Source organism: Amblyraja radiata, chromosome 2 (assembly GCF_010909765.2).
Source record: "Amblyraja radiata isolate CabotCenter1 chromosome 2, sAmbRad1.1.pri, whole genome shotgun sequence".
NCBI lineage: Eukaryota > Metazoa > Chordata > Chondrichthyes > Rajiformes > Rajidae > Amblyraja > Amblyraja radiata.
This window is the reverse complement of record NC_045957.1, coordinates 42,233,034-42,253,358: the sequence shown is the minus strand read 5'-3', so window position 1 is coordinate 42,253,358 and position 20,325 is coordinate 42,233,034. Positions and strand designations below refer to the sequence as shown.

At 43.8% G+C, this 20,325-nt stretch overlaps 1 protein-coding gene across 1 annotated transcript in view; it reads right to left on the bottom strand.

The window, feature by feature from the left end:
• Positions 1 to 20,325, bottom strand: part of dgkb (diacylglycerol kinase beta) — a 568,450-nt gene that overhangs the window by 372,685 nt on the left and 175,440 nt on the right. The window lies entirely within an intron of this gene.

Here is a 20,325-nt window from a genome sequence, read left to right as displayed (position 1 = left end):
CGTCAATGGGGGGAAGGTTACAGCCAACAACCTTCTCAGCTGATCGGATGATTCGCGCAGCTTCCAGGTGTCGTGCTTGGTGGCTGAGCCAGACTATGATGAAGAAGGTGAGGACAGACTCTATGATGGCCATATAGAATTAGACCATCATTGCCAGTGGCAGATTGTATTTCCTCAGCTGCCGCAGGAAGTACATCCTTTGTTGGACTTTTTTGACTGTGGAGTCAATGGTGGCCTCCCATTTCAGGTCCTTGGAGATGATGGTTCCAAGGAACTTAAAATACTCCACAGATGTGACTGTGGTGTTGTTGATGGTGTGGGGGTAGGGGAAGCTCTCCTAAAATCTACTATCAATTCTACAGTCTCAAGAGCATTGAGCTCCTACATAGAAACATAGAAACATAGAAAATAGGTGCAGGAGTAGGCCATTCGGCCCTTCGAGCCTGCACCGCCATTCAATATGATCATGGCTGATCATCCAACTCAGTATCCTGTAACTGCCTTCTCTCCATACCCCCTGATCCCTTTAGCCACAAGGGCTACATCTAACTCCCTCTTAAATATAGCCAATGAACTGGCCTCAACTACCTTCTGCGGCAGAGAATTCCAGAGATTCACCACTCTCTGTGTGAAAAAAGTTTTCCTCATCTCGGTCCTAAAAGATTTCCCCCTTATCCTTAAACTGTGACCCCTTGTTCTGGACTTCCCCAACATCGGGAACAATCTTCCTGCATCTAGCCTGTCCAACCCCTTAAGAATTTTGTAAGTTTCTATAAGATCCCCCTCAATCTTCTAAATTCTAGCGAGTACAAACCGAGTCTATCCAGTCTTTCTTCATATGAAAGTCCTGACATCCCAGGAATCAGTCTGGTGAACCTTCTCTGTACTCCCTCTATGGCAAGAATGTCTATTCAGATTAGGAGACCACAACTGTACGCAATACTCCAGGTGTGGTCTCACCAAGACCCTGTACAACTGCAGTAGAACTTCCCTGCTCCTATACTCGAATCCTATTGCTATGAATGCTAACATACCAGTCGCCTTCTTCACTGCCTGCTGCACCTGCATGCCTACTTTTAATGACTGGTGTAGCATGACACCCAGGTCTCGTTGCATCTCCCCCTTTCCTAATCGGCCACCATTCAGATAATAATCTACTTTCCTCTTTTTGCCACCAAAGTGGATAACCTCACATTTATCCACATTATACTGCATCTGCCGTGCATTTGCCCACTCACCCAGCCTATCCAAGTCACCTTGCAGCCTCCTAGCATCCTCCTCACAGCTAACACTGCCCCCCAGCTTCGTGTCATCCGCAAACTTGGAGATGTTGCATTCAATTCCCTCGTCCAAATCATTAATCTATATCATAAATAGCTGGGGTCCCAGAACGGAGCCTTGCGGTACCCCACTAGTCACTGCCTGCCATTGTGAAAAGGACCCGTTTACTCCTACTCTTTGCTTCCTGTCTGCCAGCCAGTTCTCTATCCACATCAATACTGAACCCCCAATACCGTGTGCTTTAAGTTTGTATACTAATCTCTTATGTGGGAACTTGTCGAAAGCCTTCTGAAAGTCCAGATATAACACATCCACTGGTTCTCCCTTATCCACTCTACTAGTTACATCCTCGAAAAATTCTATAAGATTCGTCAGACATGATTTACCCTTCATAAATCCATGCTGACTCTGTCCAATGATTTCACCACTTTCCAAATGTGCTGCTATCCCATCTTTAATAACTGATTCTAGCAGTTTCCCCACTACCGACGTTAGACTAACTGGTCTGTAATTCCCCATTTTCTCTCTCCCTCCCTTTTTAAAAAGTGGTGTTACATTAGCTAACCTCCAATCCTCAGGAACTACTCCAGAATCTAAAGAGTTTTGCAAAATTATCACTAATGCATCCACTATTTCTGGGGCTACTTCCTTAAGTACTTTGGGATGCAGCCTATCTGGCCCTGGGGATTTATCAGCCTTTAATCCATTCAATTTACCTAACACCACTTCCCGGCTAACCTGGATTTCACTCAGTTCCTCCATCTCATTTGACCCCCGGTCCCCTGCTATTTCCGGCAGATTTTTTATGTCTTCCTTAGTGAAGACAGAACCAAAGTAGTTATTCAATTGGTCTACCATGTCCTTGTCCCCATGATCAATTCACCCGTTTCTGACTGCAAGGGACCTACATTTGTTTTAACTAATCTTTTTCTCTTCACATATCTATAAAAGCTTTTGCAGTCAGTTTTTATGTTCCCTGCCAGTTTTCTTTCATAATCTATTTTCCCTTTCCTAATTAAGCCATTTGTCCTCCTCTGCTGGTCTCTGAATTTCTCCCAGTCCTCTGGTAGGCTGCTTTTTCTGGCTAATTTGTACGCTTCATCTTTTGTTTTGATACTATCCCTGATTTCCCTTGTTATCCATGGATGCACTACCTGCCTGCTCTCTCGTTGGTTCCTCTACATGTTGGTTTAGAAAACTATCCCGCATACATTCCAAGAAATCCTCTTCCTCAGCACCCTTGCCAATTTGATTCACCCAATCTATATGTAGATTGAAGTCACCCATTATAACTGTTTTACCTATGTTGCACGCATTTCTAATTTCCTGTTTGATGCCATCCCCAACTCCACTACTACTGTTAGGTGGCCTGTACACAACTCCCACTAGCGTTTTCTGCCCCTTAGTGTTTCGCAGCTCTACCCATATCGATTCCACATCCTCAAAGCTAATGTCCTTCCTTTCTATTGCGTTAATCTGCTCTCTAACCAGCAATGCTACCCCACCTCCTTTCCCTTTCTGTCTATCCCTCCTGAACATTGAATATCCCTGGATGTTCAGCTCCCAGCCTTGGTCACCCTGGAGCCATGTCTCCGTGATCCCAACTATATCATAGTCATTAATAGCTATCTGCACATTCAACTCGTCCACCTTATTACGAATGCTCCTTGCATTGAGACACAAAGCCTTCAGGCTTGTTTTTACAACACTCTTACCCCTTATACTATTATGCTGAAAAGTGGCCCTTTTTGATTTTTGCCCTGGATTTGCCGGCCTGCCACTTTTACTTTTCACCTTGCTACCTATTGCTTCTACCCTCATTTTACACCCCTCTGTCTCTACGCTCACACATATAAGAAACTTTTCCCTTTAACTCCATCCTCCACTATCCCATTCGACACCCCACCCCCCTTATTCAGTTTAAAACCACCCGTGTGGCAGTGGCAAACCTGCCTGCCAGAATGCTGGTCCCACACCTGTTAAGATGCAATCCGTCCCTTTTGTACAGTTCCCCCTTACCCCAAAACAAATCCCAGTGATCCTGGTTGCTATGAAGGCACCAGGACGCCAGCTATGTCACTTCTTGTCTGTAGACAGATTCCTCCCCATCCTGGATCAGTCCATTCAGTGTTGCGTCATCCGCAAACTTGAGAAGCTTGACAGAGGAGACTGTGGAGATGTAGTCATTGGTGTTGAGAGAGTAAAGGAGAGAAGAGTGTACGCCCATCAAATGCCCATCAAATTCCCTTTAATTTTTTGCACATTGTTAATGAACAATGTCAATGATCTACTACATGCATGAGTAATTTACGGTAATGAAAGGATGCCTTTGGAACATGAGAGGAAGCCAGAGATTCTTGTGGTCAGAGAGCGATTGTGCAATATTCACACTGATCGTATCTGCGACCAGGGTCAAACCATGTCCTTGGAGTTATAAAGTCAAGCCAGGTCACTTTTATTTCTATAGCACATTTAAAAAACAACTCTCATTTACCAAAGTGCTTTACATTGGTGGAGGTACTAACGTTATACAACAGAGGTTCATAGATTAAGTACATACATACATATAGCCCTCCCTCAGAGGACGTCAAGAAAGGCTTGAGAGTAAAGAAGTGTTTTAAGTCTCGACTTAAAAGAGTCGATCGAGGGGGCAGTTCTGATGGGAAGAGGGATGCTGTTCCAAAGTCTAGAAGCGGAAACCGCAAAGGCACGGTCGCCCCTGAGCTTATGCCTAGACCGCGGGATGTCCAGTAACCCCAAGTTGGCCGATCTGAGGGACATGGAGGTGGTGTGGTGGGTAAGCAGATATTTGATGTAGGTGGGGGCAATCCCGTTAAGGGCTTTGTAAATATGAAGAAGGATCTTGAAATATATTCGGAACCGCACAGTGGAGAGAGGCCAGAATCGGGGTGATTTGGACCAGTTGCAGGCAGGTCAGGGAAGATTGGCTGATGCCAGTGTAAAGGGAGTTGCAGTAATCGAGGCGGGAGGAGATAAATGTGTGGAAGATCTTTTCGAGGTCGTCAAACTGGAGGAATTGTTTAATTTTAGCTATCGTCCGAAGCTGGAAGAAGCTAGCTTTTACCACGGCATTGACTTGTTTGTTAAATTTCAATGTTGAGTCAAATATCACGCCAAGGTTTTTGACGTGAGGTTTGAGTAATGGGGTAAGGCTTCCAAGGCTGCCTGTGCTATCATTTTGATTGGGTCCGAGGGGCCGAGTAGGATGACCTCAGACTTACTCTCGTTTAGTTGGAGGAAGTTCTGGGCCATCCAACACATTATATCCTCGAGGCAGTGGATAAGATTAAGTTGATTTGATTGGTTTTTGGGCTTCAGGGGGAGATAGAGTTGTGTATCGTCTGTGTAGCAATGGAAGGAAATGCCGTGCCTTTGAATGACTTGGCCTAAGGGGAGCATATACAGGGAGAAGAGAATGGGGCCAAGGATGGAACCTTGTGGAATCCAGCAGCAGAGGCTAGCTGGGGAGGAGAATGAGTTGCCTATGTTAGTAGAGAGAGAGCATCTTCAATGTGTATCTGCATCTTCAATGCCTTCATCTATGTCAATTATACAAGTTGTTAGAAGTTGAGGCCCCCAACAGTGATCGTGCTTATTACATCTTGCCGACTGGATAAATACACATTTAAGCCTACCCTCTTGTTTCTGTCAGCCAGCCAGTTTTCCATCCATTACAATTTAATACCTCCTACACTGGTAGCATTGCTTTTCTACAATAACCTTGGACAAAGCACCTTCACAAACTACCAGCAAAGAAAATGGTAAGATAAAAATTGGAAACGGCTCCAAGGAAATTATAAATCTTTATCATCTTGAAGCTGTACACCAGATTTTTTAAACTAAAAGGAAAGAGTAAGTGGAGGCAACACTAATTATGTGGGTTTTGCCCCTGATTCTTCAACGTTCAAAGGTGATGGGGAGAAGGCATGAGAATGGGGTTGAGAGGGAAAGTTAGATCAGCCATGATTGAATGGTGGACTAGAATTAATGGACCATATGGCCTAATTCTGTTCCTTGAACTTATGAACTTACAAACTTAACCATGAAGTGTTCAGGCTTTGTTTTCACGCAGGGCATCAGTATAACAATATTGTTTTGTTCATTAAAGTTAACAATTAAAAAAAAAAATTATAGGATGATGGGTCTTTGATCTGAATTGATCATGGAATCACACAGCACCATTTGGCCCAATTCGTCCATGTTGACCAGTAGGAATTCTTCTTTGTTAATTCCATAGCCTAGCACTTGGTCGAAAGCCCTCCATGCCTAAGCAACATGTCTTCATCTAGACTAGTTCAAGTTCAAGTTCAAGTGAGTTTATTGTCATGTGTCCCTGTATAGGACAATGAAATTCTTGCTTTGCTTAAGCACACGGAAAATAGTAGGCATTTACTACAAAACAGATAAATGTGTCCATATACCATGATATAAATATATACACACATGAATAAATAAACTGGTAAAGTACAAATAACAGAAAGTGGTTGCTAATAATCAGAGTTTTGTCCGAGCCAGGTTTAATAGCCTGATGGCTGAGGGGAAGTAGCTATTCCTGAACCTGGTTGTTGCAGTCTTCAGGCTCCTGTACCTTCTACCTGAAGGTAGCAGGGAGATGAGTGTGTGGCCAGGATGGTGTGGGTCTTTGATGATACTGCCAGCCTTTTTGAGGCAGCGACTGCGATAAATCCCTTCGATGGAAGGAAGGTCAGAGCCGATGATGGACTGGGCAGTGTTTACTACTTTTTGTAGTCTTTTCCTCTCCAGGGCGCTCAAATTGCCGAACCAAGCCACGATGCAACCGGTCAGCATGCTCTCGACTGTGCACCTGTAGAAGTTAGAGAGAGTCTTCCTTGACAATCCGACTCTCCGTAATCTTCTCAGGAAGTAGAGGCGCTGATGAGCTTTTTTGATAATTGCGTTAGTGTTCTCGGACCAGGAAAGATCTTCAGAGATGTGCACGCCCAGGAATTTGAAGTTCTTGACCCTTTCAACCATCGACCCGTTGATATAAATGGGGCTGTGGGTCCCCCTCCTACTCCTTCCAAAGTCCACAATCAGTTCCTTGGTTTTGCTGGTGTTGAGGGCCAGGTTATTGCGCTGGCACCATATGGACAGTTGCTCGATCTCTCTTCTGTACTCTGACTCATCCCCATCAGTGATACGCCCCACAATAGTTGTGTCGTCAGCGAACTTGATGATGGAGTTCGCACTGTGGTTCGCTACGCAGTCATGGGTATAGAATGAGTACAGCAGGGGGCTGAGCACGCAGCCTTGAGGTGCTCCCGTGCTGATTGTTATTGAGGCTGACACATTTCCACCAATACGAACAGACTGTGGTCTGTGGATGAGGAAGTAGAGGATCCAGTTGCAGAGGGATGCGCAGAGACCCAGTTCTGCGAGTTTGGTAACCAGTTTGGAGGGGATGATTGTGTTAAATGCCGAGCTGTAATCAATGAATAACAGCCTGACATATGAGTTTTTGTTGTCCAAGTGGTCCAGTGCGGAGTGGAGGGCCAGCGAGATCGCATCCACCGTTGATCTGTTGTGGCGGTACGCGAACTGCAGTGGGTCCAGGTTTTTGTCGATGTAGGAGTTGATTTGCTCCATGATCAACCTCTCAAAGCACTTCATCACCACCGGCGTTAGTGCCACTGGTCGATAGTCATTGAGGCATGTCACCTTACTCTTCTTGGGCACCGGTATAATTGATGCCCTTTTAATGCAGGTGGGGACCTCAGACCTCAGAAGTGAGAGGTTGAAAATGTCCGTAAAAACTCCCGCCAGTTGGTCTGCACAGGTTTTTAGAACACGACCCGGTATACCATCAGGACCAGATGCTTTTCGGGGGTTCACCCCTCTGAAGGATTTCCTGACATCGGCCTCTGTGACTGAGACTGAAATGCCATCGCAGCGAATGGGGGATCGGGAAGGCACATCAGTATTCTCCCTGTCAAAGCGTGCGTAAAACGCATTGAGCTCGTCAGGGAGTGATGTTACACCGGCATTCGAGCTACCTCCTGGTTTTGCCTTGTAGGAGGTGATTGCATTCAGACTCTGCCACAGCTGCCGAACATCTGTCTCGTCCTCCAGTTTGGAGCAGAAGTCCCTTTTGGCCTTTTTGATGGCCTTACCAAGGTCGTATCTGGTCTTCATGTAGGCCACTGTATCATTGGAGGTGAATGCCCTGTGTCTGGACTTCAGGAGAGTGCGGATCTCAAAGTTCATCCAAGGTTTCTGATTGGGAAACACTCGGAAGGTTTTTGTAGGGATGCAATCCTATGTGATCACTACATGAATGCTGTCCATGACCCAGCTTTAATAAATATCTCATACTATGCAATATAGGGTGCATATCACTCTCTGGATGAAGAAGGTTCCCCTCCTATCCTCTCTGAATCTCTTCTCTCTTATCCTGAACCTATGTCCTCTGGTATTTTGTGAGGTAATATGTTGCATATGCAGGGTGTCTTAGTACATACAAACTCAAGGTCCTTAATTCACAAATCGAATATTTCTTCCCAATTTGGAATTGCCTTGAAACAGAGATTCCTGGAAATCAATGGGAACTTTGCATTCAATTAAGCCACAATATAAAGTAAAAAATGATCCAAAACCAAGCAATTCCATGGAAGGGAGTGCAGGAACAGCTGCAAGGACAGGATCTTTACATAGAAAGGTGGTGAAGCTGGAAAAGAGAGGGATCCTAATGTGAAGAAATTCAAGCTGAAGAGAGGAGCTGGAAATGCTGAAAGAGAAAGTTGCAAAACAAAAAAATAATGAGGCACAGGGAGTGAAATTGCACTGTGATAAAGAAAAAGCGAGGGTTAAATAATTGAATGAAATGCTTTAACATCAAAATAAATCATTTCTCATTGACCAATTGACAATACCGTCATATCACTTAATCCACGCAAATTCCTCTTTGAATGGTCAAATCATACATCTTGACACATGGTACTGCTTTTACTCGGGACTGAATAAAATATGATGAAGCAAATGTGCTCACCGAAAAACAGGTTTCAATAGGCTATGGATTTTGTTGCTACACTTCATTAGACGATCTCAAGCAGTAGGAATGCACTGCCTCTAGTGGTGAATGCATGCAATGATATCAACTCAGTTTTCCCAAGAAAAACTGAAGTGGATCAGGAGATCCTAACACATATTCTCTTTTTTTCCTAAGAAAACTATGTATACAAGGCTGTGGAAACACATATAAAAATGTAAATGTCAAATTATCTATTATTAAATATTATGATGTGCAGTAATTCTTGGATGAGGTATTAGTAACAGTAGAATACCTCCTTGTCTCCCAAACAATGTTCCAAAATGTGGCATAGACAACGATTATTTTTTAAACTTAGTAACAGTAGTTTTTTAGGCAGGTGTAACAGCTAATTTGAGGTCAGTCGATTCAATAAGGTAGCAACAAGATCAGTCTTCTGCTAATCCGTTGGTGTTGGTTGCTGGATAAATGTTCGTTCTGATGCCGGGAGAATCGGACAGATTTTTCTTACATCCACCTGACAAGACAGATGGAGCCTCAGCTCAATGTCTCATCTGCCAGACAGCATATCTGCCGAGGCAGCGTTTCACTGAAGTGCCAGACTAAATTAGTGTATTTGCTTAACAACTGTTAATGCTGCTACCTCTTGTATAATTTCTTGATCAGGGTGAGGATGGTAGCTTTGAAAGAAAGGCTTTCAAAAAAAAAAAGACCGACAATTTATTGCTGAAGAATTGGGAATATTTCATTATAGCTTATGCACATAATCTTTCCCTGAAATATCCAAGACAGTCTCAAGTTCTATCAGACTCAATTACCAACGAATGCCTCTTCTACACTAGTGTGGCATTTTCATTTTCCCCCAGTACAACTGATCTTATGCCCGCAGAAGTGACATTGCAATTAGTATCAGTTTAGTCCTATAGGTCCATGTACATTGTCCACAGGGAAACTTCTGGACCATCATTTCAATTAGATCTGAGGTCACCTCTCTGAAGGAAAAATTGCAGCTTACCCCACCACTCCAAGTAGATCCCTTGGAGACATACAACTGTATAGAATGGCTCAAAGGGGTTTACTTAAAGCACTTTCAAAGAACAGCAGTTATTATGCAAGCAAATACAGTGGCTAACAAATTCTCTATAAGATCCCTTACATAGCATGAAATCAAGAATCAACTATGTTTTATCGCACTGAAATCATTGAGCAAAATCACCGATCATTTTATGTAATTCCTGGTTTTCCCATCATTTTCATCTTTGACCTTTGATAAGGTTGAATATGGCAATCCCTTTTCATTATTATATAGGCATAAGGAACTGCAGCTGCTGGTTTGCAAAAAAAGAGACAAAGAGCTGGAGTAATTCAACGGGTCAGGCAGCATTGCTGGAGAAAATAGTAGGTGACGTTTTTGGCAGCAGGACCCTCATTCAGATAGATCATGGTGGTGGGGGGAGGGGGGGCGGAAGCTGGAAGAAAGGCGAGGGAAAGATGAAGTCTGGCAAGTGATATGTGTCGAACTGCAGATGCTGATTTACACCGAAGATAGATACAAAATGCTGGAGTAGCTCATCGGGACAGGCAGCATCTGGGGAGAAAAGGAATGGGTGATGTTTCGTGTCGAGACCCTTCTTCAGACTGATAAATGCGTGAAAATGACAGATCAAAGCAGACAATGATGGTAATGCAGAAAGGTTCATTGTTAGCTGAGGGGAAGGTTTCAAGGAGGCTTACCATCAGAAACATTATTTGACAGACAGTGAAACTATTCAGAGAACTCGAGTGGGGGATGGACGGTGAGCGAGGGAAAGCAAGGGTTATTTGACGTTAGAGAAATCAATTTTCATACCACTGGGGTGTAAGTTGCCCAAGCAAAATACGAGGTGCTGTTCCTCCAATTTACGTTGGGCCTCACTCTGACTGCAGAGGAGGCCCAGGGCAGAAAGGTCAGTATGGGAATGGGAGGAGGAATTGAAGTGTTTAGCAACCGGGAGATCTGGTAAGTTTAGGCAGACTGAGCGGAGGTGGTCAGCGAAACGATCTCCGAGCCTGCGCTTGGTCTTGCCGATATATACAAGTCCACACCTGGAACAGCGGATACAGTAGATGAGGTTGGAGGAAGTAAAAGTGATGGGGTCCTTGGACGGAGTAGAAGGAGGAGGTATAGGGCCAGGTATTGCATCTCCTGCGGTTGCAGGGGAAAGTAGCTAGGGAGGAGGTAGTTTATAGACAATAGACAATAGGTGCAGGAGTAGGCAATTCGGCCCTTCGAGCCAGCACTGCCATTCAATGTGATCGTGGCTGATCATCCGCAATTTGTTCCTGCCTTCTCTCCATATCCCTTAGCTCCGCTATCCATAAGAGTTCTATCTAACTCTCTCTTGGAATCACCCAGAGAAACGGTCTCCTCTGCCCACTGAGGCAGAGAATTCCACACACTCACAACTCTGTGTGAAGAATGTTTGGGGAGAAGGGATGTTGACCAGGGAGTTGTGGAGAGAACAGTCTCTGCGGAAAGTGGAAAGCGGTGGAGATGGGAAGATGTGGCTTCTTGACACCTGCCCCTCAACTAACAATGAACCATTCTACATTCTACATTTCCTTACCTTTGTCTGCTTTGATCTATCATTTTCACAACGTATCCTTCATAATCTTTAGACTTCCTCCCCCCTACTCTGTCTGAAGAAGGGTCTTGACCTGAAACGTCACTCATTCCTTCTCTCCCTAGATGTTGCCTATCCCGCTGAGCTACTCCAGCATTTTGTGTCCATCTGGCAAGTGATAGATGGATACAGGAGGGGGGGGGAGGGGGGGTTGGGGTGAGTTTGCCATCTGCCAATTTATACCACCTCACCTGTACCTATCTATAATTCGTCAGTTTTTTGCCTTGCCCTCACCTATCAGCTTTATCCCACCAACCAGTCAGGATCACGACCCGAATTTCACCCATCCATGTTCTCCAGATATGCTGCGTGTCCCATGGGGTTACTCCAACACTTTGTGTCCTCTTCATTAGTATATTATGCTCACACTCATGACCACACCTTCCTGCGATCTGCACATGACAAGAACGCCATTCCATTTGCATTGCTTCTCTGTCCCCTTTGTATCTGTTCATATAACCTTCCAGGCTTGTACTTGAAAGCCGTCTTTCCTTAATCATGACATCCTCTCCAAGAAATTCGACCAGGATCTCAACCTCCTTCTCTATTTCCCATATGCCTTCACCCCTCTCCCCCAGGCTTCCCCTTGTCCTCACCTTCTTCTCCACGAGTCCGCACCTTCAATGAAACCCTCTCCATAATTTCTGCCACCTTCAAGAGGATTCCACTGCCAGATAAACCTTCCCCTCCCCATGTCTTTTAGTATTCCCAAAAGGACTGTTCTCTCCATCACTCATTGGTTGTCACTGCCATTTTTACCAAAGGAAGGAAATAAAAAAAACTTCTTGACATAGTTTTCGGACAATAAGCTTTCCCTCAATGTCAGCGAGACAAAGGGGCTAGTTATCGACTTTTGGAAGCATGGCGGAGTACGTCCCAATCAGCATCAATGTTGGCCAAATGGAATGGGTTGAGAGTTTCTAATTCCTTGACGTCAATATTACCAATGATCTGTCGTGGACAACCACATTGATGTGACAGCCAAGAAGACAGACCACACCTCTACTTCCTGAGGAGTCTGAGGAATTCTGGCATGTATGCAACGACTCATTTCATACTTCTACAGATGCATCACAGAAAGCATACTATTGGGTTGCATCACACCTTGGCTTGGGAATAGCTCTGCCCAAGACCGCAAGAAATTGCGGATGGTGGTAGACATAGCCCAGTCCATCATACAGACCAGATTACACGCCATTCACTCCATCCACTCTTCTTGCTGCCTTGCAAAAGCAGCCAAAATTATCAAAATTATCAAAATTTATGCCAGCTTGGACAATCCTTCTTCTCCCTGCTCGCATTTGGCAGAAGGTACAGACGCTCGAAAGCGTGCACTACCAGACCCAGAAATAGTTTCTTCCCCTCTGTTATCAGGAATATGAACTGTCCTTCCATAAGCTAGGGTACTCTCTGATTCTATTGTATTATGTATAGTACATCTGATATGTTTGAATAGCATGCAAAACAAAACTTTTCACGGTACGTGTGAGAATAATAACCCTAAACCTGGTCCTCCCTTTCTGACAACACATTTGCATGTCATGTCAAAGGATCAGTGACCCGAAACAGTGACTCTGTTGTACACTTCATAGATGCTGACATTCCTGCTGAGTACCTCTGTTGCTGCCTGTGTATGGTTTGCTGTCCATTATTGCGTAGCTCAGTCAGGATGCCTTCACCTGGTTTGCTTTTTAAACATCAAATGTGCAAGAGCTCATTAAGGATCCAACCTTCAGCCCTTCAATTTCTGCCAGATCGCTCCTTAATGTCTCCTTCATGGTGAGTGGCTCGTGATAGCTGCATTCATGATTCTAGCTCATAATGGTAGCAGACACAAAGTAATTGGTGGGGTTTGTCTCGGGATGAGATATTACACCGAGGCTCAGCTGGCTCTTCCCTTGATTTTATGGTAATAGAAACATAGAAACATAGAAAATAGGTGCAGGAGTAGGCCATTCGGCCCTTCGAGCCTGCACCGCCATTCAATATAATCATGGCTGATCATCCAACTCAGTATCCTGTACCTGCCTTCTCTTCATACCCCCTGATCCCTTTAGCCACAAGGGCCACATCTAACTCCCTCTTAAATATAGCCAATGAACTGGCCTCAACTACCTTCTGCGGCAGAGAATTCCAGAGATTCACCACTCTCTGTGTGAAAAACGTTTTCCTCATCTCGGTCCTAAAAGATTTCCCCCTTATCCTTAAACTGTGACCCCTTGTTCTGGACTTCCCCAACATCAGGAACAATCTTCCTGTATCTAGCCTGTCCAACCCCTTAAGTTTCTATAAGATCCCCCCTCAATCTTCTAAATTCTAGCGAGTACAAACCGAGTCTGTCCAGTCTTTCTTCATATGAAAGTCCTGACATCGCAGTAATCAGTCTGGTGAACCTTCTCTGTACTCCCTCTATGGCAAGAATGTCTTTCCTCAGATTAGGAGACCAAAACTGTACGCAATACTCCAGGTGTGGTCTCACCAAGACCCTGTACAACTGCAGTAGAACCTCCCTGCTCCTATACTCAAATCCTTTTGCTATGAATGCTAACATACCATTCGCCTTCTTCACTGCCTGCTGCACATGCATGCCTACTTTTAATGACTGGTGTACCATGACACCCAGGTCTCGTTGCATCTCCCCTTTTCCTAATCGGCCACCATTCAGATAATAATCTACTTTCCTGTTTTTGCCACCAAAGTGGATAACCTCACATTTATCCACATTATACTGCATCTGCCATGCATTTGCCCACTCACCCAGCCTATCCAAGTCACCTTGCAGCCTCCTAGCATCCTCCTCACAGCTAACACTGCCCCCCAGCTTCGTGTCATCCGCAAACTTGGAGGTGTTGCATTCAATTCCCTCGTCCAAATCATTAATATATATCGTAAATAGCTGGGGTCCCAGAACTGAGACTTGCGGTACCCCACTAGTCACTGCCTGCCATTGTGAAAAGGACCCGTTTACTCCTACTCTTTGCTTCCTGTCTGCCAGCCAGTTCTCTATCCACATCAATACTGAACCCCCAATACCATGTGCTTTAAGTTTGTATACTAATCTCTTATGTGGGACCTTGTCGAAAGCCTTCTGAAAGTCCAGATATAACACATCCACTGGCTCTCCCTTATCCACTCTACTAGTTACATCCTCGAAAAATTCTATAAGATTCATCAGACATGATTTACCCTTCATAAATCCATGCTGACTTTGTCCAATGATTTCACCACTTTCCAAATGTGCTGCTATCCCATCTTTAATAACTGATTCTAGCAGTTTCCCCACTACCGACGTTAGACTAACTGGTCTGTAATTCCCCGTTTTCTCTCTCCCTCCCTTTTTAAAAAGTGGTGTTACATTAGCTACCCTCCAATCCTCAGGAACTACTCCAGAATCTAAAGTGTTTTGAAAAATTATCACTAATGCATCCACTATTTCTGGGGCTACTTCCTTAAGTACTCTGGGATGCAGCCTATCTGGCCCTGGGGATTTATCGGCCTTTAATCCATTTAATTTACTTAACACCACTTCCCGGCTAACCTGGATTTCACTCAGTTCCTCATCTCATTTGACCCCCGGTCCCCTGCTATTTCCGGCAGATTTTTTATGTCTTCCTTAGTGAAGACAGAACCAAAGTAGTTATTCAATTGGTCTGCAATGTCCTTGTTCCCCATGATCAATTCACCCGTTTCTGACTGCAAGGGACCTACATTTGTTTTAACTAATCTTTTTCTCTTCACATATCTATAAAAGCTTTTGCAGTCAGTTTTTATGTTCCCTGCCAGTTTTATTTCATAATCTATTTTCCATTTCCTAATTAAGCCCTTTGTCCTCCTCTGCTGGTCTCTGAATTTCTCCCAGTCCTCTGGTAGGCTGCTTTTTCTGTCTAATTTGTACGCTTCATCTTTTGTTTTGATACTATCCCTGATTTCCCTTGTTATCCACGCATGCACTACCTTCCCTGATTTATTCTTTTGCCAAACTGGGATGAACAATTGTTGTAGTTCATCCATGCGGTCATTAAATGCCTTCCATTGCATATCCACCGTCAACCCATTAAGAATCAATCGCCAGTCTATCTTGGCCAATTCACGTCTCATACCCTCAAAGTTACCTTTCTTTAAGTTCAGGACACTTGTTTCTGAATTAACGATGTCACTCTCCATCCTAATGAAGAACTCAACCATATTATGGTCACTCTTGCCCAAGAGGCCACGCATAACAAGACTGCTAACTAACCCTTCCTCATTACTCAATACCCAGTCTAGAATAGCCTGCTCTCTCGTTGGTTCCTCTACATGTTGGTTTAGAAAACTATCCCGCATGCATTCCAAGAAATCCTCTTCCTCAGCACCCTTACCAATTTGATTCACCCAATCTATATGTAGATTGAAGTCACCCATTATAACTGTTTTGCTTTTGTTGCACGCATTTCTAATTTCCTGTTTGATGCCATCCCCAACTCCACTACTACTGTTAGGTGGCCTGTACACAACTCCCACTAGCGTTTTCTGCCCCTTAGTGTTTCGCAGCTCTACCCATATCGATTCCACATCCTCAAAGCTAATGTCATTCCTTTCTATTGCGTTAATCTGCTCTCTAACCAGCAACGCTACCCCACCTCCTTTCCCTTTCTGTCTATCCCTCCTGAATATTGAATATCCCTGGATGTTCAGCTCCCAGCCTTGGTCACCCTGGAGCCATGTCTCCGTGATCCCAACTATATCATAGTCATTAATAGCTATCTGCACATTCAACTCATCCACCTTATTACGAATGCTCCTTGCATTGAGACACAAAGCCTTCAGGCTTGTTTTTACAACACTCTTACCCCTTATACTATTATGCTGAAAAGTGGCCCTTTTTGATTTTTGCCCTGGATTTGCCGGCCTGCCACTTTTACTTTTCACCTTGCTACCTATTGCTTCTACCCTCATATTACACCCCTCTGTCTCTACGCTCACACATTTAAGAAACCCTTTCCCTTTAACTCCATCCTCCACTATCCCATTCGACACCCCACCCCCCTTATTCAGTTTAAAACCACCCGTGTAGCAGTGGCAAACCTGCCTGCCAGAATGCTGGTCCCACACCTGTTAAGATGCAATCCGTCCCTTTTGTACAGTTCCCCCTTACCCCAAAACAGATCCCAGTGATCTAAGAATTTAAATCCCTGCCCCGTGCACCAGTTCCTCAGCCACACGTTCAGGTCCCGTATCTCCCTGTTCCTGCTCTCGCCAGCACGAGGAACTGGAAGCAAACCGGAGATAACAACCCTGGAGGTCCTGCTTTTCAGCATTTTTCCGAGCTCTCTAAAGTCACGCTGCAGAATATTCATCCCCTTCTTTCCGACATCGTTTGTGCCGACATGCACTACCACTTCCGGATGTTCACCTTCGCCCTTGAGGATTTTCTGCACTCTGTCCGTGACATCCTGGATCCTGGCACCAGGAAGGCAGCACACCATCCTCGCATCACGTATGTTGCTGCAGAAACCCCTGTTCGTACCTCTCACAATGGAGTCTCCCACTACAATGGCATTGCCTGCCTTAGGCCTTTTTGGTTTTTGCTCAACAGCCCTATTCGCATCGCAAGCCAGTAATGCCAAGCAGCCTTACTTTTCCACCTTCTGATAGGGCTCTGCACTATCAGACTGTTCACTTTTAACACTAGAATGGACGTAATTCCATCCATTTGAACAATCAGAAGACTAAAACTTTATAATGTATTCCATACAATTGTCACGGAATCCACCAGCCACCCAGCCAGGTTGTTTCAGGTTGAACTAGACTGTTGACAACATCAATTCAACCCTGAACTGAGCTGTGGGCACATGCTATTTCATCACCAAAGATTGCAAACTTGGTTACATCTGCTGCTTCCACCTCTCTTCATCTATTTGTTACTGACATTTCATGCTACCTTCATCACTTGCCTATCCAGTAGCTCCAATCTTCCAAACTAATCCCTTACTTTCTACACACATAAACATCAGCACATGCAAAATCTGCTGGCTATCACACACAACTACCAGTTGCTTAACTACATTGGCTCTTGGTTTTGTCATCCCTCCAAATGCCATGAATATTGAAGCCCTTCCAAGATCGAGTCTCTTTTATCACTGTTATCTTCTCCATCCTTAAAATACCTTCAACCTTCAAATTCTCTATCCGTATTTATCTCTCTTCCGTTTCTTTACCTTACCACCAAAAGCTATAACCTCAGCCATCGAAGTTCCCACATTAAAACCTTCCTCCATCTCTTCCTCTTGCTTTATGATCCCACCTAATACTTACCTCTTAGACAGGAATGCTTTGTCCCAGATTTTGAGCTCAATTTCTGTCGTGGGTTTCAAAACTTCACCCTTTTGACTCAGGTTATTTAATTTACAGTGGGCAAATGCACAACAAAACTGTACATATCTACTTCTGGACAGCAAAGCTTTGAAGCTATACATAGAAAAAACACTGCAATTAATAAACTATTTAATCACAAGCCACTAAATGTCATTAAAATCTGTACTTCAAGAAAAGGACCAATTGTAATACCTCAAATCCTCAGCTATTCTACCAGTTCTTTTGAGTAATGTAATTGCACTAAGGCTGTCAAAGCAAATCTCCAGTGTCAAGTTCTGGATGAATAAATCTTTCTTGCAACCACGTAATCCACAAAATGAACCTCAGATGAACAATTAAAGCTCTGAGATACTACACTGAGGAGTTACTGTTTCACATTAGCATGCAATCTCAGATTAATTACATATTATACATGATGCAGATGATATTCCAATGCTATATTTCATTGTTAGTTAGAAGACTTTTCTTTTATTAACTACCCTTCTTTTTGAAAGCGCATTCTGACAATGGGCACATTTTAAAAGTTCATGTTAATCTTCATGCTCGCCATTTAGAATTTACGCAATATCTCTAAAGATGTCCCATTATTTTTCTTAAATTAGAATGTTTGTCTTGAAAATGATGCAAAAATAAAAGTGATATATTAAAATTGCACAACATTTAGGGACAGCAGTATTTAGTTGTAGATTTCTTGGTATAGTGTTTCTGAGCTGAGCTGTTTGAGTCACCAGAGATGTGCACTGCACAGAATTTAGCTGTTTCTCTACTAAAAGATAACCCATAAGGAATACATCTACTCAAACATTTATGTTTACTTGGAAACAATTCGGTTGCAAGCTGCTTTGGTAAGAGCTTAGAAATAAACAAATTCCAATTACGTGAATATGATCTGTGCCCTATAGAATCTGGAGTGATAAGGAACAGTGAGCCTGGCAGACACAAGCAACTGCAAATTCTCCAAGTGTAACCAAATCAGCGTTTTGCGAAGTTGCAATGTAACATTCTAACTCTTATATTCTATGCTCCAGCCTTTGCCATATGTCCCCCTCACACCCTGTCCACGTGTGTTGTTGCTTTCAGGCAACTATGAACTTACACTACTCGGGTTCTGTTTACCAACATTCCTTGGTGCCCTACCATTTACTGTATAGTCTGATCATCTGCTGTCTGAGAATGAATGAAATGCTGTCAGATTTGGTTCATTTTCCTAAATGTCCAATGATTTAGTTGTTTTAATACAGAGAGCACCTGACCAATAAGGCAGAGAGTCTGCGCCAGTTGTGTTGCACTCACTGATCTTATCTCAGATGGACCTATTAGACCTAGACTTTGTGACCCTTCTCCGAGATTCTCCACACTTGCTTTTGTCTTTCTGTGAACTCTCCTGAAAATTATATTTAAATATTCTGTCAAAGCCGAGCTGTGCTGCCTCTCCAGTTGAAAAGGCGATTGATAATGAAGCACAGTTCAAAGTAACAAGCTTTTCGCTGGATTAAATGATGAGAGCACCTGCGGATTATCATGCAACAAAATAATTAAATACTCCAGGAGAGGAGGGTCAGCAAAGAACATCAGTAATAACAAGAGTAAAGATCATAGGATCTCCAAAATATACAGCATGTGGTCAGCCATTTAGCTTCCTGATCTTTCCACATGACTATAATGCCCTGGATTTTGAATTCTCTAATCTGCTTCATCCAAGGCATTCTCTCAGGGTGAAGGATGGCTTCCACTCGTTTTGTGGGTTCCTATTCAGGACGTCTGAGTGCACAAGCACAGGTGTATTTGCTGGGTTCTCAATGCCACACAAACAGCTCCTCCTCCATTTTGAGTAGTCCTGGGCCAGAAATTCCCAGAGGTGGGGTTTGCATTTCTTCAAGGAAGCTTTGATCACATCCTTAAATCTTTTCTCCTAATAATCACTTCCCATGATAGGGTTGGTTGTATTTACTTGGTTGATCCCATCACTCTTTATAAACAATGGTATCATCTTGGCATTTGTCCAGTCTTCTGATGCCAGAACTATAGCCAAAGAGAACTGGAAAATGATAGCCATTGTTTGATTTTGTCCAAAGTTCCTATTGAATCATGTGAATAAAACATGCATGTACAATTTTTGGCCAAGTCTTTGGGGCTTCCTCTGGCTGTTTTACAAGAGTGGGTACAAAAAGTCTCAGAAAACCAATAAAGGCGATTTCTCTCTCTATTCTCCAACTCTCTCTGGATGTCTCGAACATACCAGCATGATTTGGCACCAAATCCAGACTGCAAGAAAAGAAGAGAGTGATCTGCATGTCATTTTTCTTGACCTTGCCAACGCCTTCGGAACTGTCCCCCACAGTTTCCTCTGGGCATCCTTTGACGTCTTCAGGATACCAGAGACTATCGCAAGCCTTGTCAAGGCTTATTTCCAAGATCTGCAGCTCTGTTTCACCACGCCTGACTTCACCACCACATGGCACTGCATGGAGATTATGGCATTATGGCGGGGTGTACCATCTCCCCATTGATTTTTACAATGGCAATGGAAGTCATCATAAGGGCCTACAAGTGGGTAGTGGGTGGCGAGCGGCTGAAGTCTGGAGTCCGTCTACCACCCATTAGGGCCTACATGGATGACATGATAATCATAACAACAACAGCACCTTGCACCAGGCACCTTTGAGGGAAGCTTCAAGAGAACATCACTGGGGTCAGAATGCAATTCAAGCCATCCAAATCAAGAAGCATTTCTATAATCAAAGGCAAACTGATAGATCAAAGGTTCTTCATTGATTAAGAACCTATTACAACTGTGTCAGAGAAGCCAATCAACAGTCTGGGAAGATGGTATAACTCTAAACTGAAGGACACTGATCAGGCTAACGTGTTTAGGCAAGAAGTCATCAAAGGTCTGGCGAACATCGACCGATCCGTGCTGCCTGGAAAGCTGCAAATCTGGTGCCTGCAGTTTGGGTTACTACCTTGCCTTATGTGGCCACTAACCATGTATGACATCAC